The sequence below is a fragment of the Stenella coeruleoalba genome (genome assembly GCF_951394435.1).
Source record: "Stenella coeruleoalba genome assembly, chromosome: 15".
In the NCBI taxonomy this organism is placed as follows: Eukaryota; Metazoa; Chordata; class Mammalia; order Artiodactyla; family Delphinidae; genus Stenella; species Stenella coeruleoalba.
In genome coordinates this window covers 47,441,465-47,466,189 of record NC_137161.1, presented here as the reverse complement: position 1 = coordinate 47,466,189, position 24,725 = coordinate 47,441,465, and the positions used below count along the sequence as shown (strand labels likewise).

Here is a 24,725-nt window from a genome sequence, read left to right as displayed (position 1 = left end):
GGCACTGGACTCCCCGCCTCGGAACTTGTCACAGTGGGTTGTAATTGCTCATGCACTTACCTGAATCCTCCACCAGATCAGAAATAGCATCTTTGTTGCTGTCCTCACAGCCAGACACTGTGCCTGGGACCGGACTCAAAGAGAAGATGCCCGCAGGCATCAGGTTAGAAAAACAAGAGTAGCCGTCAAGCCGGGTGCAACGATGGCCAGTGGGGAGGGGCAGGAGGTCAGGAGCTGAGGACGTGAGGACCAGGCTTAGGGATGAGTTCCCTGGGCTGGAGTTCTAGATGCTGACCCGGACCCATGCCGGGTGGCCTGGACTTGTTCCCCAGCTGCCAGCTGACGATGAGGAGGTCGGGCAGGGGTTTCGAGGTGCTGGGACGGCGCGAAGGCTCAGCGCTGGGCGGGCAGTGTCCTAGAGGCTCAGCCCGGGGGACGCCAGCCTCCAGAGTGGGTCCAGAGGAAGGAGCAAACCCAGGGGTGGCTCTGACATGAACGCTCTCACAGTTTAGGCAGGTGAGGCAGACGAGGAGATGCTGGTGACCTGATGGGTTCACATCCCATGGAGGTTGATGCAGGGCTGGGGTGCGCTGCGGAGGAGCCAGGCCTGCAGGGGGAGGAAGGGAAGGACAGATTCGTGGCCTCCAGGGTCTGCATGGTGCTGGAGAGAAACAACAGCTAGGCTTTGATTAGGCCGAATCCCCCCAGAAGCAGACCCCAGCCAAGAGTTCCAGAGAAAGTGACTTATTTGGAAGGTGGAGTGAGGCAGTGGCAGGAGGTGGCCGGCGGGGGTGCAGCCCAGCATCGCCAGTGGTTGAAAGGAGGTGGTGCCTGGTGGGCGCCCAGAGCTCCACCTCACCTCCGAGCCGCCCTGCACACGTGTCTGTCCGCCGCTTCCTGCCCGGTGTTGGCTGAGAGCTGCTGTCTCAGGACAGTGATTTCTTCTCCCTCTCGGGTGGTGCAGTGATTTTAATGCCAGGCAAGGTGCCCGCAGAGTCCCGATGGGACCCGAGGGCTGGGGGCACCAGCAGCTTCAGCGTGAAGCCTCAGCCCTGGAGCATCAGGCACCAGGGCGCCTTTTGGGCATCTGTGTGCAGTGTGCCCATGGGTGCACTTCAGCCTGGCCGTCGGCATGCCTCTTGCCCCGTTGAACGGTGTCGGGGCTTCCTGCTGGACTGAGGCACTTGTGCAGAGACCCTGTCTTGTGTGCAGAGACCCTTCTGTGTCCCTTGTAGAAGACCCTTGAGAGATTTTGACTGAACAGGACTAAACTCCCGCTTGGAAGGGTCAGAGGGGAGAGGGGACCCACGGCTCATCCAAGGGCCCTGAGGCCACTGTCAGGGACCAGTGTTACCAGGTGGGAGCCTGATTCCCCGACCCCTGTGAGCAGCCGCGGCAGCTGATGGCTGTCCGCCAGACCCTGAACTCCCGTCCTTATAGCCTTGACCTCAGGGAGTCACCACCACCCCCGGAGGCGGGTGCTAGAGGCAGCCCCTTTGTGGAGAGGAGGAAAACTTGAGGGTCTGATGATCCGATTTCTCTTGAGCCTCTGTTCTTTGATGTCAGTGCCACAGAGGACCCTTACCTGCACCTTACCTATTACTGTGAGTGGGCAGCTCGTCCCAAACCCGGGACTGGTCGTGCCAGGCTGAGCTCGCGGCAGGACCCCTGCATAGTGGGAAGCAGAGGGGGACCCGACTCCAGGTTTCCTGCAGCCCAGCCCTCATTTTACAGCGAGGTGGGGGAGCGCCCGCTCCAAGGTTCCATAGCTGAGTCAGGAGCGCCCATCCACTCGTCCGCCACGCAGCCGCTCCCAGTGATGGAAGGGCATCCTCTAAAATCATTTTGCTCATGTAGCCATTTTCTCAGTTGTATGTTCCCAGATGAATAGTGTGTGTGTGTGTGTGTGTGTGTGTGTGTGAGTGGACGTCTTATAGAATTGTCACTGCAATGTTTAGGAGAAAAAGCCAATTATTAACAAGAATTCTGTGGCTGTTAGGAAGAGCTTCTCGATGGGACCAAGGGCTGGACCTCAGGCAAGAGCATGAGGGAGACAGAGGCAGCCCTGCCCTTGGGCGTCTGCAGGTCCCACACAGAAGAGGGGGCTGGCCTGAAGGCATGGCATTCCCTGGGTTCACAAGTCCTACACTCTTATTCCAATATTTAGGGCACTGACCAGGAGAATAACTTTGCTACCAGAAAGCCATCTTTCTTCCTCAGATTTTTGAATGCATTTCGTTTTCCAGTTGTGAAACGTGGGAGGGATATTTTCCCGGCTGGGCCTGTAGAGAGGAGGGGCCCAGGGGAGGGGCAGGTCACGGTCACTCTCTGGCCGCTCGTCCTCCTCCCACACACTGGTCTCTGCTGTTCGCCGGGGAGAACCCAGTGCTCCCCTGGCGCCCAGCCATCTCTTGCAGGGATGTTGTATCTCTGTCCTGGCAGATTCGGTCTCCTTCAGGCTCAGGTTTCCAAGAGACAGAAGACCTGAGTGTCCCCTTCTATACCTTCTGTGTGTCCACATCTGACACGGAACTATTCTGAGGCCATTTATCCTGACGGTTCCCCTGTATCATCTGTGTCTGGAATTAACCTGAAAAATGCCAGGCCTTTCTGTCATTGGTGGGGCCAGACCAACATTCCCAGACCCCACTGTCTCTGGGAACTGAGAGCAAGAGGGTCTCAGTGCAGGGGCCCCAGTGGAGGCCCCTTCACCATGCCTGCTCCCTCAGCAGGGTCCCCGCTGTGCCCACGTGATGACATCTGGAGGAAACGCAGGCAGGAGGTGCTGGTGATGAAGGCAAACACAACTGCACTGTCAGCCACGCCTGGAGGGCTTGCAAAATTACAGATTCTGGGAGCTTGTATCAGTTAGCTCTTGCTGTGTAACAACCTACTTCAAAACTTAATGGCTTAAAACATCCGCCATGTATTTAGCTCATGATTCCATGGGGCGTCTTCTGCTCTGTGCCTGCTCATCTGATCTTGGTAGGTTCACTTAGGCATCATGGTCAGCTTGCAGGTGGACTGAGTCCTGGTTTGTCTAGGAAGGCCTCCTGCACGTGGCTGGCGGTTGGCAGTCTATTGGCTGGGCGACCCATGCAGCTGGGCCACATATCTCCAGCAGGTCAGCTGGGGCTTGTTCACACAGAGCCCCCAGATCCAGGTGAAGCCAGAGGATGAGCCACAAAGAACAGGTGCCTTTCCAGTCTCTGCTAGTGTCATGTGTGCTGATGTCTTATTGGTAAACCAAGTCACAGGGACAAGCCCAGGGTCTTTGTAGGGCGGGACCTCCACAGGTCGTGGATATGAGAGCTGTGAGCCCACGGCAGGGGGCCATTACTGCAAACATCCACCACAGATTCTCACTCCAGACCCACAGCACCAAACTCTAAGGGTGGCTCCAGGAATCCCTAGTTTTAACCAGTCCCTTGGGTAGTTCCCATGTGGCTGCTGCCGGGAAAGTCAGCTGGATCAGCTGGAAGCAATGATGGGTTAGTTGTGAGCTCAGAAGCCTGCAGAGGCAGGCAGGTGACATAATGTGTGACGTTGCAGCTGTAGGGTGACAGGGAATGTTCTGTCTGGGCAGACTGGACAGTCCTGGAAGGGAAGGAATTCTTAAGGTACTGACCAGGCCAAACCACTCATGTCCAAGTGGCACACAGCTGTGAGCCAGTGTCCTTCAGTTTTATGATGACGATTTCCCAAATGTTAGGACAGGTGGCCCTGGGGATGCGGGGCCCCGCATCACCCCCCAGAGACCATGACTTTTTTCCCAGCGCCCGGCCGTCGCTGTTTACCCTGGGCAGCTGGCCCTCAGGACCCGCCCGTCCTTCCCAGCTTGGACTCAAGCTCACGTTCCTGCTTCAGTCGTCGCTGACCGACCTCTCTTTATTTTTCTTCCCCAGCAATTTAGCACCACATGACACATGTTTTCTGTTTACTGCTTTACTGCCTGCCTCTCTCCCACGAGAATACAATCTCCTGGAACCCTGAGCCTATTGTGTCTACTTCTGGACCCTCAGGGCCTGGCACTCAGTGGGCACTTAATGGCTCTTTCGTCAATGAATGGAGCCCCCTTGCTATTGGTTTTCATTTCGACCATTTCTCTTGGCCTCAGGAATGGCGCCAGCCTGGCCTCGAGCATCATCTCGCTGTGTTTGCTCTGCGGACTGAAGCCATGTGGACGGAATAGTCTCCGCCCATGTAGGTCCCTCTTGCCAAGGTCCGTTTGCATCGCAAGAATTTTCTCTCAGAGGTGGATGAAACCTGCTTGTTCCCTCCAAGCCAGGCCTCATGCGGTGGTAGATGGGGTGATGGGGGGCGGATGTAGGACCTGGGAGTAAGAAGGTGTTTGGAGACTTTTGCTTGGGTGCCTCTGCTCAGCAGTGATTACTAGGAATTACTAGGAATTAATGTGTGAGGACATTTAAGTTCTACTGTCTTAGCAAATTTCAATTATACAACACAGCGTTTTCAACTCTCACCACGTGTACACGAGAGCCTCACCCTTATGCATCCTACAGCTGGACGTTTACATCCTTTTACCAATCTCTTCCTACTTCCTCCACCCCACAGCCCCTGGCAACCACTTTTTTTTACTCTCTGTTTCAATGAACTTGACTCTTTTATTTTAGATTCCACATATAAGTGGTACCATGCAGTGTCTGTCTTTCTCTGTCTGGCTTGTCTCAGCACAGTGCTCTCAAGCTCCAGCCCTGTTGTTGCCAGTGGCAGACGTTCTTTCTTTCTCACGGGTGAATAGTACTTTGTTGTGTATATGTACCACGTCTTCTTCATCCACTCATCCACTGAGGGACATTTAGGCTGTGTCCAGGTCTTGGCTGCTGTGAACAGAGCTGCACCATCCAGCATTTGGGGCTAGAAGGACTGCGGGTAGGAGAGAGCTGGGTGGAGGGGGGAGAGGTGTGTGCACAGCCGGCACAGGGCACTCAGCTCAGCACATCACAGGGGCCCTTACTTACCTGGGGGAGCACTTCAATTTGCTCCCCTGGATCTTACAGGAGAGGAAGCAGGGCTTCAGCAATGTTGGAACTCTGCCTGGGGTCCTAGAGCCGGCTCGAGACTTCCTCCCACCTCTCAGCGTGCTGGGTTCCTACCACACCATCCTGTCCCCTCTCATCCTACAGGGCAGAGCAAGTTTGAATTTCCTCACCATGCCAAATTCTGACTTGACTGCCCTGAAGTAAACAATACACATGGGCCCTAAAACACTTTTAGAAAAAGAGGAAAGGATTAAAGCTTTTTACAAAGATAAACAAAAGCTCATGGGAAGCTGGGATTCAAACTGTTCAGGAGGGAACCAGAACCCCCGACATGAACTCTTGAGAAACGAGATAGACACAGGGGAGCAGGGAGGATGCCACGGGGGGACCCGTGTTCTCCATCAGGGGAGAATGGAGGCTGCGGGAGAGCTCACGTGGGGAGTTGGGAGTGATGGTCCCAGCACTTCCCTGGCTCTCTGTTCTCGCTCAGACAGAATCGTCCAGCTGCTTGTTTTCCATCTCGCTGGAGGTAGCGGGCAGCAGCCCAGGCTGTTTTAGATCAAGGTCTGCTGGCTGGACTTGGGGCGTGTGTCCAAAGGCCAAAGGTTTGAGGCAGATGCACCATGTTCCCGCTCAGAAACCTGGGACTTTTTGGACGAGAAAATCTCCCATAAAACATGAGAATTCAGCAGCTCCTAGGACCAGAGAAGGTGCAGCTCCAGGTCCTTTCCTGATATGCCCCAAAGCGTGTCCAGATGGCTCGTGAGAAAAGGCATGTTCCTTCCGGTGCTGGCAGGGTGATGTGCAGGGGTTTCCTATCATCTGGTCCAGGTGTGGCAGGTGCTGTCACTGACCGGGGCTCGATCCAAATGACACTTGTTCAGAGGAGATGCTCTCTGCTTCATTTGTGGAACATTGAGTCCCTTCCCCACCCCCACCCTGCCTGGGGCCTGGTAGGAGGAGAGGCTGGTCCAGCACTCCCAGAGCATCCCAGAAAGTAACCCGATCTTTGGTTTGAGCCCAGCTGCACAAGGACAGTGCTTGCTCGACCTTCCCGCCGTCCCCAGGGTCCTTGGCCTCCATATGGAAAGGCTGGTGCCTGAGGCCAATGGGATGCTGATTCTGCAGGGGGATGGAGGGGAGGAAACGGCCTTTTGCCGGTGCCTCTCACAGATGTCAGCCGTCCTGGGGGAGCTTCTAAGAGACTAGGCTGGGGACAAGCGACCGATCGGGGTAAACAAAGGAGAAACAGTGGTGAGGGTGAAGGCTCAGCCCTATGCTCGAGAATTTGGGAGCTGAGTAGACGTGGAAGTGTTTCCTGCTGCAGGAATTCTACAGGGTTGTCCAGGACCGAGAAAGGCGTCCTGTGGGGCTGCCGATAGGATTCACTGTCAACTAACCGAGCCCAGCGATGATTTTACCGAGGGAGGTGGAGGCACCTGCCAGGTTAAGGGGGTTATTATGCACTTTCACCCACAAATTTATGTGTCCAGCCCAGACCTCAGCCCTCAGCTCCAAGTCTGTCTATGCAGCTGCCAACGTGGCCTCTCCGCTCAGATGACTAACAGGCATCTGGTGTCCACATCCCCAAAACCCGTTCCTGACCTGCCAGCCACTCCTGAGCCCCCAGCCTTCCAGTCTCGATGGCAATGGCAAGTCCCCTCGGCCAGGGGCTTGGGCTGAACATCGTCCAGGCACACTCTACTCAGCAACCGATCCACTCACCCTGTGGCTGGAAAATACATCCCGTCGTACCAGGGTTAACGATTTACTTTCCATCATCCGGTGGAAGAGAAAGGGCTCCTCAGTTCTCGGGGATCGTGGAATTTCAGAGCCCAGGCTTTGCAGATTGGGCTGCGGAACAAACAGCCTGCAACTCAGTGGCTTAAGACAACGACAATACTTCTTTTGCTCACAGATCTGCAACTCGGAGGGTAGGGCTTGGCGGGCAGCCTGTCTCTGCTCCCACGGCGTCAGCCTGAGGACATCAGAGGCCAAGGCTGAAATCCTCACGACGCGTGTCCGGAAGGTGATGGGAAGACGTGAGGCACCCAGGTGTCTGTCTCTGCTTGCCATCCCCTCTACGGAGCGATTCAGCATGGTGGCTTCAGGAACCAGGCTTCTGCCGTGAGGCTCGGAGCTCCGAAGATGCACTTCCCAAGGGAAAGAGCTTCCGCCTTGCTGGCAGCTGAGTTACTTTTTGTGTCTTGACTCAGGACATCACACAGTGTCCCTTCTGCCCTGTCCTGTTGGAGGGCGTCATAACGGTCCACCTCCATTTGGCCGTCTTTGCCACACAGATCTTTGCTTTTAGGTCTGTGGTGTGATGCTCCTCGTGGCCCCAAGCTTCCAGTCTGCGGTGAAGATACCTAATGGCTAATGATGGTGTGATGGGGGCTCTTCCCGGGGCAGAGCTGGCGAGCACTCCCTTCCACCAGGGTGGTTGGGGGACATCCCAACCTAAGTGTTTGCACGAGTCCCTGCGCACTCTGTGTGGGGTCGTTGTTGAGAGAAGAGGAGGGTGTTTGGCAGGAGGAGAGAAGGAGAGACAAGGGGAGGCAGTGGCAGGGAGTCGGTCCCCACCCGGCCTCTGGGACTGTGCGGAATCCGCAGGGGGAAAGCCAGAGACGAAAGGCAAAAGACGGTTCCCAGGGGGCACTTTTGTGAGCTGCCGAGCACAGGCTGTAGAGTTGCAGAGTCCAGGCCATGAGGCGTAGCCCAGCCACGGGAGCACGGCATCCTGGACTGCTCTGGCACCTTGGGAGCTGGGGTCTGCAGAACTGTGGAAGGTGGGGCACCGACAGTGATGGGCAAGGACCCACAGGGGGCCGGAGCAGAAGAAGACAGGGATGTTCATTCCTTTACATGAGGAAAACACCACTCTGGGCACATCCCACAGGAGTGGAGGGGACGCAGGTGCACCTCCACCGCCAGGTGCCAGCCTGGAGTGATGTGAGGGTGCCCTCGTCATGTTCACGGTCAGGGCATCTGGGGAGGGTCGTAACATGTTCAAGATACAGTCGTATCGTAGCCATACGTGGTGAACTGTGATGGCAGTCATGCGTGCTTGCGTGTGTGGGCGTGTGTGTGTGTGAGAAAGACCGAAGCCGAGTGGGTAAGACTGACCTTTTTACCGAGGACCCCAGCCCTTCTGCAGCACGCTTTGACACAGGAGACCACTGTTTCATGGTGTGTCTGCCACACCAAGAAGCCCATCATTTCCGTGGCTGGTGGGTGAATCTCAGTCAAAGAAGAGGAGATGGGAATTTTTGGCTGAAAAGAGACTGTAGGGTTTCTGTGTTTCACTAAGGAAGATGTGATGCTCTTGAGACATCTGGGGACATCACAGCAGTCCTGGGCCTATCCAAAGGGTCTCTGACAGTAGTCACTGGGGACTTGGTAATTCCTTCAGGGAAAATGATCAGACTTCTAACTGCTACATTGTCTAATATAGTTTACCATTTAAGAAAAGCTTTTTTCCTCCTTGTTTAGCAAAACGTGTTTACTTATGAAAATCTAAGAAAAATATGAATAGGTAAATAAAGACAATAATATCACCCTAAATCTTAATGCTCAGATATATCCAATATTAATTATATATTTGGATATGCATTACTCTTCAATTCTGGCTTGAAAATGACAGCCATTTTAAAGCCTAAAGATGACCCAGTTTTATTCGGTATATTTATATCCATCTATATAATCCCATATTATTTTTAAAAATCAAAGTAAGGTCTTATTCTACACTTTCACTTAACAATATGTATAGAACATAATCTTTAATGATCACACAATACTCCAGTGTGGGAATGTACCATAATTTATTTAGCTCATCTCACTGGCAAGGTGGGTTATTTCCAATTTTAAAAATTATTCTAAGCAATATTGCAATGAATAACTTTATTAGTAAATCTTCAAGCACATATATGATAATTTCCATATATGATGATTTCCTTAGGATGCATTTCTTGAAGTAGTTTTTCTGGATCAATGGGAAAATAAAATGTTATAGCCTTTAATACCCATTACTGGACTGCCTTACAGAAAGGTTGACTAATATTCTCCTATTAGGCGGATAACTCCCAATCTATTGATCCTAAACTATCTTCCCTTGTTCTGTAAGTACATCCTAAGGGTAATTCAACTAGAATGTAAGCTCCAAGAAGGCAGCAGCCCTTTCTGGCTCTACGTAGCATAGATCTAAACACATAATGGGAACTGAGTAAGTATGTTGGGGTGAATGAGTGATTGGCTGGATAGATGGATGGATGGATGGATCTGGACTCCCCAAGAGCAGGTTTCTACTTCTCTAAAGCCCTCTAATGTCTGGTACACTGCCAAGCACAGGGTAGGTGCCTAACACCGAATCCTCTGAGGAAGCTGGTCTCTGTCCAAACATATTGCCATTGGGAGTCAGACATTCTATCCATTCTAAGAAAGCAGATTGTTCACTTGACCCTGAATCCAGAAGGAGTCTATGGCCCCAAGAAGGAGTTAAACTCCTGGGAGGATTGGGTCCCAATCTTTACTGTATCATCCATCCCAATGACCTCTGTCAGGAAGTTCCTCTTGGGTGACCCAACATGAGTAAATCATTATCTTCTTCCAATAACAGATCAAACCACCCTTTGGACAGTCCTTTAAGATGCTGTGTTGTGGAGATGGAGGGAGGGAGGGACGGGAGGGATGGAGGGATCCAGCACAATGCCCGGCACAGGGTTGGTTCCCAAATGGTGGCTGTTACTATGATCAAACCAACACCATCCTTCTTCAGTGTCACCCCCAGTCTTGTCTACTCAAGAAAAAAAGGCAGATAATTAATATTTTGTTAGTTTTGGAGTTGAACCCTCTCCATGCTGCTGGGACTCAGGTATATTTTTTTCCATTTTGCAGCTCAGGAAACTGGACTTTGGAGAGGCAAAGTGACATTCCTGGTTTCTCACGATTATTCGTGGTCCGTCTGACTTGGGGAGAGACATGTGCAGCGTCAGTGTCAGTCACTGGCCGGGCTCCCCGAGCACAGCTGCCCCTTTGACCCATCACAGACAGAGGGCAGGGCTGCTGGGTCTCGGGTGCACGGCCGATCGCCTGGGTGCTTGTAACGTTCCTCCAGAAGATGGGGGCTCTTTTCATCACAGCCTCCCTGACAACGAGGCAGGCAGAGGCCAACTCTGTTTAAGAAATTCCTGTGAAGTCAGTCAGATGAGTTGTGATGGCTCAGGCCAGACACCGTCTAGGAGAATGAGGTCGTCTCCTAAAAACACTCTCCCCAACATCAGGGGCGGTTCCTGGGAGGAAAGGACAGGAGTCAAGTGTTTGTCACGTCAGGTGGAAGTAAAATGATCACAGTCTCCTGTTGAAAATGAAACCCAACTGGAGAGGCCGCGTTTCTTCTGTTGGGTGATTCCAGGTGTAGATCTGGCACTCTATTTGGTCCAGATTTATGTGCTTCTTAATCAACTCCTGAGCTGAAGGCAGGCAGGGAGTTCTGGGCAGCACAGACCATCGTTCTGTCCTCTCAAACCCCATCACTTTGATCCTCGTTCGTGTTCTCCCAGCGATGCTGGTGGCAATGGAAAAGGGAATTAGCTCAAGTGGAATGGTTTTTGAATGTGTGAGTTTTTGCTGTTGGGAACTTTGTTGGGAACCAGATCTCAGAGTCTAAACAGCAGCTGTAGCAACCCTGGCGTTTAGGGGTGAAGGGTGGTGTCTGGGGAGGGAGAGCCTTCTGTTTTCTTGTGTCAGCTCTCAGAACATGGTTGCTCCGGGGGAGAGCGTGTCTGGCACCGTAACTTGTCCAGAGGATGCTTCCAGGGACAGTGCAGAGCCGAGCAGGGCTGTGGGTGCAGGTGCCTGCGGCCACACATACACAACAGACAGAGGTTTAGGCTTATAAGTTGGGGCTTACTCTCTTGGAATAACCGTGTCCACAACTCTTCCAACCTGATTTTTGTGTGCGTCTAATTAGATACTTGAAAGATGGCGTCTGTGTGACAGCCAAGGCTGCAGTGCGAGTCTGAGGGAGTCATGCCCCGCATGGGGCTTCGTCTTCCTGACATAGAAAGTGGGAGCCGATGATGTCCTAGGTTAGGACAATAGAGGTAAAAGTGCCCAGCACTTAGTGGGCATGTACTAAGTTCTCAATTCCATCTTTATTTCTTTGGTGTTAGTTTCCTTTCCAACTCTCTGGACTACCTGACATGGACGACTTTTAGGTGGCGAATTGTAAGGACAGTCCTGGCAATCTGTGCTGCTTGACTTGCTGCCTTTCCTAAGGCATCCAAGGTCATCTTCTTAGGAAGTCTGAGAGACAAACATCAGACTGTGTTCATTCTTTCCCAAATGGAAAATGGAAAAATGCGGTCAAGCATCCAAATGTTTGGTCTATAAAATGCTCAGAACATTCAGATGTTTGGTGTTGGGAGGGCAAGGTGCCACGCGAGCATGTGAGTGTCATAAAATCACAACTGGCCCAGCCATTGGGATCGTTGGTTTTAATCAGGTAACCCAGGAGAAATAACCCAGGCCTTGTGGTTTAACTAATTTCTTCTCTTCCTTAGAAAACTTTATATTTTATCCTTACGCCAGAAGGTTATAAAGAAGGTTGCTTTGAAGTTAGTTCATTTGTAGTGGCTGGTTGGTCTTCCTAGAAACTGGATAAATATCTGACGTTAGAAGGATTCACATTTGGATACTGGCTCGTTGTTTAGACCCAGCTAGGTCCAAAGGAAATCCTGGATTTGCCTCAGAGGAAAACAAAAATACATGATTCGTTTTCAAGACTGTGTCATTTTTTAAAAGCTAGATCCTGTTCAGATCTTTCATCTATACCTTAACCAAGAAATTTTCATTTTTCATCCTCCTTAGAATATAGGCTTATTTTCAATGCTATTCACAGATGAAAGTCATAATGTTAAATATTGCCCTGAAAAAAAAAGAGACAGAATAAAAAAGTCCCATCATCAATGTTCCCTTCATCCATGGAGGTGGAAAGGGTGCGGAGGATGTGAGATCCACTTGGTGGGTTACTTGCATTGATGATGCACTTTTTCACTCCTCTCACTGTAGGCAGAGCCTTCTGCCCACACCTCCACCCCCGTGCCTGGCTCAGCCATGTGACTTGATTTGACCAATGGGTTGTTAGCACATGTGATGGGTGACACAGCAGAGGCTGGAAAAGTGCTTATGCATTGGGCTTGCTCTCTTGCAATAACCATAAGAACACACCTGAGCTGCTTGGTGGAGTGTTACACCTGAAACGTGGTCCCATCCTCCCTCATCCCAGCTGAGGCCATGATGACAACCATGAGAGTCCAGCTGAGAGTAGCCAGCCAACCCACAGCTGACCAGAAGCGTGAGCAGGCCCGACTGAGACTGGCAGAAAGACCCAGATGACCCACAGACCCAGGAGCAGTAATGCTTACATAAATAAATATTGACATAATTATTAACAACTGTTACTTCAATCTACTGCATCTGGGGGTGTTTTGTTACAGAGCATTGTTGCAGACTCATACACTGTTGTCCTCACTGCCCTGTGCTCTGAAATCTCATGGACTTGCACCATGCACACTATCTACGTGACAAGGCGTGTGTCACTCCTTCTCTTTGAGCATCACCTAAATATGGAGGAAACAACTCCCGTCTGGCAAGATGGTGGAGCAGGTTGGAATGGATCACCACCGAACAACCCATAACAGACCCTTAATAAATAGGGACCACTGCTGCCTGCATCTCTGTCGAGAACAAATGGAACAGTCAGGCGGCTGACGTTTGCTTGAACCACCCTGGTTTTTACAGGGACTCTTGGTTAAAGTCCTTAGGGAAAACCCTGCCAGACAGAAAACCCTGGGATGTCCTTCTTGGAAAACAGAAGGAATTTTACTGCCAGTAAATAACCTTTGAATCTGGACTATCATTTTAGCCTCAGTTTTCATTTGTGGTCTTTGAGAGAGAATAAAGTAGGGACAGAAACAAACAAACAAACACATACCCAGGGAAATTTCTAGACCAGATTAGTGTCTCTTTTTTTTTTTTTTTCAGATTAGTGTCTTTAATGCTGAACTTTTGGATAGCCATGCAGGACCCACTGATTGTCTCTTAAGCAAGGATATTTGAGTTCCAGAGGGAAACGTATATAGTTTAGGAAGATAAATTCCACCGCCTCAATAGGTCTGTTAAAGTGGACACAAGGCATTGAGCACCTGGGGCCCAATGCCTGGATGATGGAGTTGTGGAACTGTCCTTTGGGGTCCATTCTGTGTTTGTTTCTGGCTAAGGTATGAGAGTTGACCAGTGAGAAAAAGGCCATGTTTGCACTATGTTCCAATATGCTTCCATGCTACGAGACCTCTGTATTCCCAAAATACCATTCAACAGAAGTCTTAACAGTTCAACTTTCTGCAGAATTCATCCAGCATTAGAGCCTGGCCGAACACGAATACTTAAGAAGTGATTGTTGGATGGATAAGTGAATGGATGAATGAATTTACCCTTGCCCCAAGATGCTAGTCTTCTACAGACAACGATAAGACCGTTGACTAAGCAAGGTTGGAATCTTTGGATGTGCACACAGAAAAGGGGGTTAGGATACTTTGTTTGGTCCTCTCAATTGATGAGGAAATAGTCTCAGAGAGATGAAGTTGTTTGGTCTCGGTCACTCAGGCAGTGATGTGCAGACTTAGGGATGTGTCCGGGGTGAGAATCCAGCTCTCCCATCTGCCATGCCAGCGTTCTTTCCATTCTGGCCTTTTGGTCCTTAGCCCGATATTCTCTTTTTATTGCCAAGTTACAACATATGGCCCAGGTAGTGTGCTGGGCTCTTCCACATTCCTAGCCTTTTACCTTCACTGTGTGTACTCTTTCCTTTGGAAAGTTCCTTGAGTTGTCAGAATTTCCCTAAAGTCCTGGATTTCATAATTGTATATGTGTATATTTATAATTGTTTTTATGTAATATATAATATATGAATACATATATATAAAATGATCCAACCACTGCACAAAATGACTTTCTCCATCCGTTAATTAAGCTACGCCCACCCCACTGGGGCCTCATCGTTTCCGTGGTAACTAATGCACTGCAAAGTGGGGAGCTCTGAGAGGAACTTGGTAGAGGATTAAAAACAACACCATATATGAACATAAATAAAATGTGCCTTTGGAGGGGGCGCGGGAGAGGTCCGTAATGTTCTTAATGGAATGTCTGCTTAGGAAAATCCCCGTATCTGACTCACAGCTTCGCTACTTGTAGCAATCAAAACTCTAGCGTCCGAGGCGTCACATCCTTTCTACTAATGGTGTGGAGGCGCAGGGGAGATGTTTGCTGCTCGTTACCGACGGAGGAGTAGAACGGAAATGTTTGGGTTTCCCATTTTCCATTTGCCTGGAGACTCTAAGGCTTCCCACCCCCGCTGCACTTGTCCTGTAAATCAGCCGTGTGAATTACCGCCCCACGCCTGGGGCTGCTGCTGAATCACTAAGGACGTTCCGGAGCTGGACGTCCAGCTGTCTGGACTCCTTTCTTCCTTTTTTCTTTTTTCCTATTCTGTTTTGATTTTTCTCTCCCTCAGCCTCCCTTCTTTTTCTCTTTTGTCTCTCCCTCCCTTCGATTTTTCTTTCCTGTGAAGCTTCTGGCACCCGCCTTCCTGTGGGCCCTTACTTTGGTCTGAGTTGCCCATGTGGCCGTCCTCCCTGGTACTTAGTTGCTGTAATCACTTGTCTTACCCTCCCTCCCACCAGTCCCTGGGCAGCAGCTCTGTCTCCTCCCGGCTCCCAGCACAGTGAGTGATGGCTGACCCATTGACCCCCTGGCCTAAGCCAGTGGTCTTCAGATGTGAGCCTGCATCAGAATCTCCTAGATTTCTGGGCTCCAGCCCCATAATTTCTGACTCGGTAAGTGTAGGGCAGGAAGGCAACTGAGAATTTGCATTTCTACTAAGTCCCCAGGGGATGCAGCTGCTGCCGGTCCAGGGAGCGCACTTGGAGAACCATGGGCCCAAGTCAAGCATGGACCCTCGATCATTTGACATCTTGTGATTCCCTCTCTCTCTCTCTCTCTCTCTCTCTCTCCACGTTTAGCGGAATTGCTGTCATGCTACACACAGTTTTGCATCCTGCCGGTGCACTCCACCATTACCCAGGGATGGTGTTCTCCGAGCCCCTGTGCAGACCAGCTCTGAAAAGTTAAATCTTGCCTGAGGGCAGTGGTAGTGGGAAAAAGCGTTCTCCTTTCTTCGAACCAAGTCGAAGAATTTATGGCAAGTGAGTCTGAGAGTTTCAGCTGGAAAAGCCGTGCTCGCCGCAGCTTGCGTACACGGACCTGAGCTCAGGAGTGAAGGCAGGACGCAGCCCAGCGTCCCTCGGCCAGGATGTGCTCACATTTCACCGCCGATGAGCTGAGCTACATCCCGGAGGACAGGCAGGGCCTGCAACGCGTCCTGCCGATGGCCCAGGAAGGGGGCGCTTTGTGCCCAAGAGGCGGCAGGGTCAGCCTGCCTGTTCCAGCCTGCGATGGGTCCTGGAGGCACTGGAGGAGGGGGTCCTCGGTGCTGACGTGTGAATCGGCGCACAGAGTGGCTGCAGTGGGCACGGGGCAGCCTGCTAGGACATCAAAGGCACGTCCAGGGGGTAAGTGCTTCTGCATGAAGAAAGTGCCCAAAGGGTCTCACCTCCATTTCTCATAGGGTTTTTGATAACAAAATATGTGATTTTAAGGGGAGACATCTTATCCTTGAAAGACAGTCTCATGGCATTCCCCAAGAACACGAAGTGGTCCATGTCTGATTTCAGCCACCGCTGGGGGGAACATCTGTCCAAGCTTCAAGGGTGTGAGTGTGTCCCGGCTGCATGTCTGTGTGTGTGTGTGTGTGTGTGTGTGTGTGTCTGTGTGCACCAAACATTGGCCACTGTGGCCAATTCTGGCATCTTGGAGGCTGGGGGAGGAGCAGCCACCTGTGGTTCCTCCTTCATCCCCCTGTGCTCGGGGGACCAGCAGCCCTCGTTCTTGCCATTTAGGGAAGAGGCCAGAGTTCTCGGGTAGGAGCTTCCGTGATGGGGACAGAAGAGCTGGTTAAAGCCCAGATTGGTTGGAAATAGCTGCCGGTGACCTTGCCTGCAGCTCTGTTGTGTCAATTTGAAATGTCCCGAGTTCTAAGGTTCCTCAGGGGAGTAATCAAGGCAACCTGCGCTCCTTTCTTCTATAAAGCCGTGTAGCATCCCTCCTCCCTGATGAGATGTTCAAGGACGTGTCTGCACTTGGTCCTGTTTCATCCCAGAGAAAATAGAAACACAGACTGAGGAAGGCTTTGCTCAAAGTGGGGGTGAGGCCCCAGGGTGTGAGGAGATGGGAAGCGGGGGGGAGGAGAAGAAAGAAGGACACAGACAGAATGAAATGGAGAGCAGGGTGGGAAAAGACATGACAGGAGGGAGCATAACGGATGGAAGACTGGACGGCAAGAGGCACTCATGGCTGCTCCCAGATTCCGTAGGCTCCAGAGCAGAGGGGGCACTGCTCTCCTGTGTCCAGGTGGGTGTGGTTAACTGCCATCTCCTCCAACGCGTGCAATCGATGGAACTCCAGGGGTGCCGCTGATTAGCTGGACCCTAGTGGAAAGTGCTTGGATCCTTGCCTGCCCCGTACAATACCTCCGTGGTGGGAGGCAAAATGGAAAGAGGTATGTGGGACCACCCTGAGTTTTAGGGAAAAGGCTGAAATAAAACCAGGGTCCGGTCATCTGTCATTGCTGGTGCCTTTGTGAACACAGGATGGCAACTCTCGGTGGACTAAGTGAATGGACAGCTGACTTCTCATCTTCTGAATTCGGCTATTTACGTTTCCTTTTGGGAATCTGCTCCTCTCGGCATTTGATTCATTTCAGGCTGAAAGAGGTTTTGCTCGGGTCAGCCTTGGTAGCCGTGTTCATCTCTTTAGTATGAATTGACTTCTGACTCCATAGTATTCCTCTGCTCTGCACCGATATCCGTCTGGTCTGTCGTCAGCTGGGGGATGGGCTGGTTTGGAGGGTCCAGGTGGCTTCTTCTCAAAGCTGATGTCTTGGCAGGAGTGGCTGGAAGGCAAGGCTCAGCTGGGCGGTTGACTGGAGCACCTGCATGTGACCTCTCCAACCTGCGGCTCGGGGACCCCAGGAAGGTTGTTCTAGGGACCAGGTGGAAGCTGCAACTCTTCCGATCTTCCCCTGAATTCCCAGAATATCACACTCTACCCTATTCTCTTTGTCAAGCAAGTCGCTAAGGGAAGTACTGACACAGGAGCTGGGGTTAGTGTAGGAAGGGAGCTGTGGCCATCTCTCCTCCACCTCGCCCGCCTTGCAGTCTCTTTTCTGTAGCAGTCATCACCATCCGCCATGCTATATGGTGTACTTATCTGTTAGGCTCACTGCTTATCGTTAATCTAGCCACATCTGAATACAAGCTCTGCAAGGGCAAGGATCTTTGTCTATTTTCTTCACTGGTGTTTTTCTTCACTGAGCACCTAGAATGGTGTCCGAAACATAGTAGGTGCTCAATTAATACTTGTTGAATGGGGAATGAATTATACTTCATTTATTCTTCTCACTACCCCTTGAAAAGCTACTATTATTATCCTCATTTTACAGATGAGAAATCGAGGCACAGAGAGGTGCAGTCACTCATTCACAGTCACACAGCTAGTGAGTGGCAGAGCCAGGGCTTGAACTCAGGTCTCTCTGGTGTACTTTTGTAGATCAGAAACTAATTCAGTTCCAGCACGTAAGGAAGCAAGCAAAGAACAGTAATCATGGCCTTTCCTTGCTTCTCAGGCCAAATAAGTGACTGGCTGGGGCTCCATAGTTTTCCCTTGAAATGGCTCAACTTACGCATTAGCTCTGCCTTCTTTTTACCAGAAAGACCTACAGGAAGACGGCTGTGGGGGTGAGCTGCGGCCTCTCTCAGCGCCGCTGGCACTGACAGTCAATATGGGGGCCTTGGACATGAGAGACGTTCCTCGTTTGATTATGAAGTCAAGCCCGGCTGTTGAATAACTCCGTGTAACATCCTCTCGGCTGTCTGTAGACGTGACACATGGTCTTTGTGTTTGTTAAGACGACGACACAACCTAGGGGACAATGTCGCTGAAGCCACCCCAGCGGGTGGAGCCCGATGTCCACAGTCTCACCTCCCTTCCTGTCCTGTCCCCTTCTCCTCCCAAATGTCAAGCTTTCCGGTGTCTCCAGGGAGAAGCCAGTCTCCCTGGATGCTCTTTGATCTCTGGGATGGCTTTGGTGTGATGACGACATTATATGACCTTGTCAAATCTGGTGAAACCCTTTCCTAAGTGTGAGTATTTTGGTGCGTATGGTTTCCTCCAGGCTGGAGGGTAGGATTCTGGCACTTGGAGACTCTCTGTGGCTTGTGAAGCGTTGCTCTTTTGTCCCAGCTCTGAGAAACCCCTCCTTCCCTGTCCCCTCTGCTGCGATGCAGCCTGTGTAGGGGGCTGGCCTGATTACTAATTGGTGGTGCTGAGCCCCAGGGGGAAGAGATTTGCAGGGCAGAGTGATACCAGGTGGATGATGGGAGCCGTGGCCCAGTGGGGTTGTGATGTAGCTGGGGTAACAAATAGGGCCAGTAGAAGGTGGCAGAAAGCTACCACTAAGCGGGATGGGTTCCAGAAAATTAATGATTGGGGGCAAAATTACATTAAGGACCAGAAAAAGCCAATAAGTGAATCAGAGATTAGAACAGGTCTGAGGCCCAAGACTGGGGCCATTCATTCATCCCTGGACTTATTCTTTCAGCACGGCTTACAGAGGGCAGACCGGGTACCCAGCACTGTGCTAAGGGCTGTGAATGCAAGCCTCGACCAAACAATCCCGTTCTCACCCACGTGGAGTTTGCAGTCTACCTGGGGAGGCTGCAGGTGAACAAGCTGATAGATACACACTTACAAGTGTGGTGTGTGTGTGAGACAGAAGGATGGGAGGGGCCGTATATGGGGGGGGGGGCGTGCTTTCTGAGGAGGCCCAGGGGAAAATATGGCTAAACTGGAAGAAGAGTGGTGGGAACAGCGTTGCAGGCAGAGGGAAGGGCGTTTGAGAAGGTGATGAGAGTTTGCACGTTTCAGGAATTGAGCCAAGTCTTGTGGGGGAGGCAGATGTTACAGAGCAGCTGGGGTGGGAGCTCTGGCACCGTTGCACCTCAGGAGGATTTTATGGGTTCAGCAGCCACTGCTGCAACTTGTACCCCAATAACTTCTTTTTTTTTTTGCGGTATGTGGGCCTCTCACTGTTGTGGCCTCTCCCGTTGACGAGCACAGGCTCCGGACGCGCAGGCTCAGCGGCCATGGCTCACGGGCCCAGCCGCTCTGCGGCATGTGAGATCTTCCCGGACCGGGGCACGAATCCGTGTCCCCTGCATCGGCAGGCGGACTCTCAACCACTGTGCCACCAGGGAAGCCCCCCAATAACTTCTTAACTGTGCAGTTCCTGATTCTCTGTAGAGAAAAGAGTGCAATGCCCACTCTTCTGTACTTCTGATGCCTCTTCCAGGAAGCCCCTCTGTATTCTCTGCTAGAACCAGCTCCTCTAGGGTTCTAGGCAGGCACTGCACACACAGCACCACTAACTGTCTTGTGTGCCGCACGTATGCTCCCTTACAGGACTTTGTCCTTAAAGTCACCACCATCTAATTCCAGAACACTTCCCTCAGCCCACAAAGCCCCCTGTACCCACTGTTCTCACTTTCTCCCCCCAGTCCCCGGCAACCACTAATCTGCTTCCTGACCTGCCTCTTCTGGGCGTGTCATTCAAGCAGAGTCACACAGTATGTGTCACACAGTATGTGTCTCACATCCTTCGCTCCCACCATGAGCTCCTGCTGGGGGCGGTCTGGCCACGCCTCCCCTCAGTGGTATCAGGTTAAGACGCTCAGCTCTTCTGGTGCGAACACGCCTGGGTCCAGCCTTGACCGCTGGGGGACAGGGTGGGGGGTGTGCCCCTCGCCCACATCTCAGATGGACGATCCAGAGGTGTGTTCCTTACGGTCCTCAGAGGGTCCCACAGGGGAGGAGCCTGGGTGCTGCCAGCGGTGACCGGCTCGATAAGGTTTAGTCGGATCCGCGCGTCTCTGATGATGTATCTTAGGTGGTGTGAGAGCTGCATGGTGGCCCCGTTTGCCCTCAGCCATGTGCTGGTCAACGGGAGCCGGCGCTGAGAATGCTTCTCATGCAGGTCCTGACACATGCGTGTTACAAGGAGCCCTGGTAGGGCCGGTCAGAAGTCCAGAGACCAGCCCTGTGGGGTTACCTTTGGACAGGTCTCTCCCCGACTCTGGCCTCCAGTGTTCTCACAAGTAGAGTAGGTGGTCAGGCTAGTGGCTCCTACGGCCCCCAGTGGCCCTGAGATGTGGTCCTGAGTCCTCACTCTGTCCCTGGTGGAGGCTGCAGTTGGCCCCGAGGGGATGCACCCTCCTTCCTGATTGCCGTGCCCACCAGCCTTTCCAACCTGCGACTCTCATTCTCTGCCAACAACGCTGATGTCCAGACTCCCAGAAAGAGGGCTTCGGGACTCACGTTGTCCAGAAGGTGTGGCCGTAGAGTGTGAACTGGGCCATGCCCGAATATCAGCCTGACCTGGAATCCTGCGACCCTTGCTGGGGGGCGGGGGGGACCTCGATAGAGCATCAGTGCCCTGTGGCAAGCTCAGTCGCAGCCAGTCCCAAGGGCATCTGCAGCGCAAAGGCAGGATTTCTCCAAAGGCACGCCTGTAGCAGCACAGGGGCCGGGACCCGCGTCTGCTGCACACACAGGAGTGTCAGAACAATGGCGTTTAAGTTTCCACAGACGAACTCTGGGCTTTTCTTCCTCAGGGATCAAACTGACTCACATTTATCCAGAATGATTTGCTGCTGGTTTAGAAATTCAGGTTTGGAGACCAGGACGTTTCTCAAAAGGGCCCAGAAAGAGCTGGAAAAGATAATCTGTTTGGTCACTTGCCCTCGACCACAGTAGAAACTGGCAGAATGAGTCACGGCTCCTGGGGAGGCGGCTCCCTGCAGAAGCCGTGGGGGGAGCGCTTCTCTGGAAGCATCGGCCAGGGTCAGAGTTGCTGGAACAGGCTGGGAACTCGACGGAAGGAGATTTGGAGGCTGCAGGCACGCTGTGCAGACAGATGGGTGCCAGAGGGGGATGGATCCGGACGTAGACCCCCAAGGAGGAGGGGGGGAGGCGGGCCTGCCCTGATGGGGCGCCTCCCGGAACTGGGGCTTTTGCAAGTGAATCAACTTCTTGTCCACGACTCATGCCCTCCTCTCCCGTTTTACTCCACGCGTGGAGCACCTGCTGTGTGTCACGCCCTGTGTGAGACTCTAGTACCTTAAGTGAATATGACCCCGAGACCACCAAGGTCGTCGTAGCTGTTAATTCTGTATAACAACTAATGTTAATCTGATAGAGATCTTATAATACGCTGGAGGCACGATTTCTCTTTCTCACTGCGACCTTAAAAGACAGGAATAATAATGCCTGCATTTTATAGAGAAGGGACTTGAGTGTCTGAGAAGTTAAATAGTTAGCCTTAGGTCACGACTAGCAAAGAGGAGTTGGGGGAGGAAAATCCATTAGACCGGTGCATTCCAGCGGAAATAAAGGGAAGCACAGGAGCAGTTTGAAATTATCTGCTGTCCACATTAAAAGCAGTAAAAAGAAACAGGTGAGATTAAAGTCAATAAAATATTTTATTTAACCCAATAGATCCAAAATATTATCTCCACATATAGGCAACATAAAGATTTTTGATAAGCTATTTTACATTCTTTCTTTGCACAAGTCGTGGTGTACATTTTACCCCTGACAGCACATCTCAGCCGGGACTAGTTGATTTCAAGTGTTCCTCAGTCGCATATGGCCCGTGGCATCCATATGGGACAGGGTCGTTCTAAGGCGGACACAGGGCTTTAATGGAAGCTGGCCGGGAGGGTGGGGGGCACTCCCGAGATGCCCCTGTGTCAGAGATGTTCTAGGCAAAGTGCCACCTAAGCTGGGCCTAGGGACACAAATGCCACACCACTGTCCCCTGTTGGAACTGCAGCATCTGCCGAGCGTGGCAGTGCCAGGGACAGGCTGGGCGGCAGGGAGAGCAGGGTGTGGCCCACCTCACGTGCCACCCCGAGGAGGCCAAGTGTCACTCTGCCCCAGTGTGGACTTGTGACACGGTGACATCACCAAGGGCTTGCTTCTCGGGGGACGACTCGGGCCGCTGTGTGTCAGCTGGATTGGGGTGGGGGAGACCGGGAGACCGGGAGGGAATCTCCGTGGGCAGGAGAGCAGTGTGGGAGAGCTGCCCTCGGGCAGGGGCTGGGCGTGCAGCAGAGACACGAGGGTGGGACTCTGGGGTGAGTTGGGTTCGGGGTGAGGGCCAGGGGAGACTCCAGCAGGCTCCCATCCGCAGGGGAGTGTGCTTTTTCTGCAGAAATCCTCAGAAGCAGGACTAGACGCTCAGGAATTTGGGGCCCGCCAGCTCTGCTTTACAAACAGAGACAGAGATGCAGCGGGCAGCTAGAATCCCCTTCAAATGACCTGGTCACCTGTGTCCCCTCCCCAGCACAGATGGTCTGCCTCCTGCCCGCTCCTCTGCCTGTACTTATGATCGTGGCTATCTCTGTTTGTTTCTCCCGACGGCTCTCTGCTCTATTGGGAACACCTTTCCGTGGGGTCACCTGGGGAACTGCCGTTCGGAACCCAAGGTTAAAGAGACCGAGGCTCACACACGGAGCTCCAGCCACGGCTCCCACGTGGCTCCTCCCAGCTGGACCCCCCATCGTTTAATGACAGCTGTGATTCCACTTACGTCGAAGTGCCCCCCTTGCTGTGAGGGGCCTGAGGCTCTGCATTTCCAACAACCCCCAGGGGCACTTCTGCTGCTGGCCTGTGAACCGCACTGGGGGTCCGAGGGGCCAGAGCCTGGTTCTCAGCCTTGGCCACTCACCAGAGAATCTCCTGGAGAGGCTGAACTTCCCGACGCCTGGGCTGTGCCCCTGGCCGGTTAAAGTGGAACCTCTGAAATGGGCCCCAGGCCTCAGTCACTGTTGAAGCTGTGCTTTTGCTCTCCCTCCGGAGCCAGCCTCCTGTGAGGAGGTCGCAGCTGAGAGCTTGGACACCAGCAGGACAATCTCCGTCCTCAGCCCAGGCCAGCGGCTCAGCCAACACCACACGGAGCAGAGACGAGCTGCCCCACGGACCCTGCCTCAGTTCCTCACCCACAGCATCATGAGCTGGTGTTTTTAAGCCAGATGGCTGTGGTCTGTGAACCTCTGAGCCTGGGGTGATTCCTTATGCAGCAGTAGCTGACAGGTACAGCCCCAGGACCCTACGTGCCCCCAGAATGGGACCTGTGTTGTTTCACACTTAGGACCCTATGTGCCTAGCAATTAAGTAGGGAGTCGGAGAACACTGGGGAAACATTGGATGCCAGGGGAGGCCAAAGTGAAGGGCACAGTGTTGTCCAGGCCAGTGAAAGGCAGGAGGTGGAGGCTGGTTGTTTGGACATATGCTCAGGGAAAATCAGAGGAAAACGGGCACGGCTGCCCTACTCTCTGGAGGAGTGTTGCCTCCCACTCCTCGGCTGGTTCTGGCTGCCGTCCTCCCTCTCCACGCTCTCTCCACCGTCCAGAAACGGCCCAGATGGTAGGAGTGATGGTCAATGTGGGCCCCACAGCTTCAGGGAGCTCCCTGAAAGGTACTCAGGGTCACAGCTGGCCTCCCGTGGCATCTCCATGGTGACTCAGGCTCCTGTGGGTCTCCCGGGGCCATGGCTCACATGTTGTTGCCAAGGACGCCCGGATTGGGCCCTCGGTTCCCTGGGCTGAGGGATTGGTCAGTGTCCGCAGTGGCCCAGGAAGAGGAGTGCTGGGGTCCCAGGCAGACTTTGCCGTCACAGGGGCCCTTGGGGGCAGCAGCTCTTGGCCAGTAAGGCCTGACCCTTCTCTTGGACACAGGCCCAGCTTGAGGGTGCAGGGCGGGAGCTGGACAGAGAGGTTGCAGGCACAGTGGCTTTAGCTCCTCTTGGGGGGTCTCGTTAGGGCTCCTCCTCAGCAGCCTCCAGAACCCTCTATCTTAACTGCGGAGGACGAAGCCTCAAGGGCGGGCCTGGGGGTTGCAGAGGTGGGGTCTGCCTGCCCTCCACTCCCGGCCTTGGTGTGAGTGGACACAATGATGTGTCCCCTGGTCCTTCTCCAGTGGGTCCACACCTCCTTCTGAGGGTACTTCCTCCTTCCAGAGGAAACGTCCACTCAGCTGGTGCCGGGGTGGGCACACGAAGACCTCTTTGGGTTGGCGAGGTTGTTAGGTGGCCCCTCCAAGTGGCCCACGGGCCAGGGTCAGGCCATGAACTCACTGGTACCAGTTGGTGACAAGACGAGCAGTTAGAAATTTTGACGGCATTTCAACATTGCTGCAGCATCCACGCTTGTGATGTTGTATTTTACAAAACTGTCAGTTCATGATGGACTGGAAATAAAATAACGTGGCCCCATCACCATGGAGGAGAAGCAACACCGTGCGGGGAACCCTGGGCTGTGCGTGGAAACACCACGAGAATCACTCCCGGGAATCCCCCACCTGCCGCGTGGCCCTGAGTTTATGCCAGTGAAGCAGTGAGGAAGGCGGTCAAGTTCCCCAGTGTTCTGGCTAAGTCCAGCTCTTTCCACTCTGAGCTCTGCTCTCCAGTGGTTCTCAAAGTGTGGTCTTCAG

General features: G+C 52.7%; 1 long non-coding RNA gene across 1 annotated transcript in view; it reads left to right on the top strand.

Annotated features, from left to right (window-relative positions):
- Nucleotides 1–17,889, top strand: part of LOC307198667 — a 70,799-nt gene extending 52,910 nt beyond the window's left edge. Inside the window, exon 3 of the long non-coding RNA XR_013831666.1 lies at nucleotides 15,083–17,889. This is a non-coding gene — a long non-coding RNA (uncharacterized lncRNA). The remainder of the gene's footprint in view (nucleotides 1–15,082) is intronic.
- The last annotated feature ends 6,836 nt before the right edge of the window (nucleotides 17,890–24,725 follow it).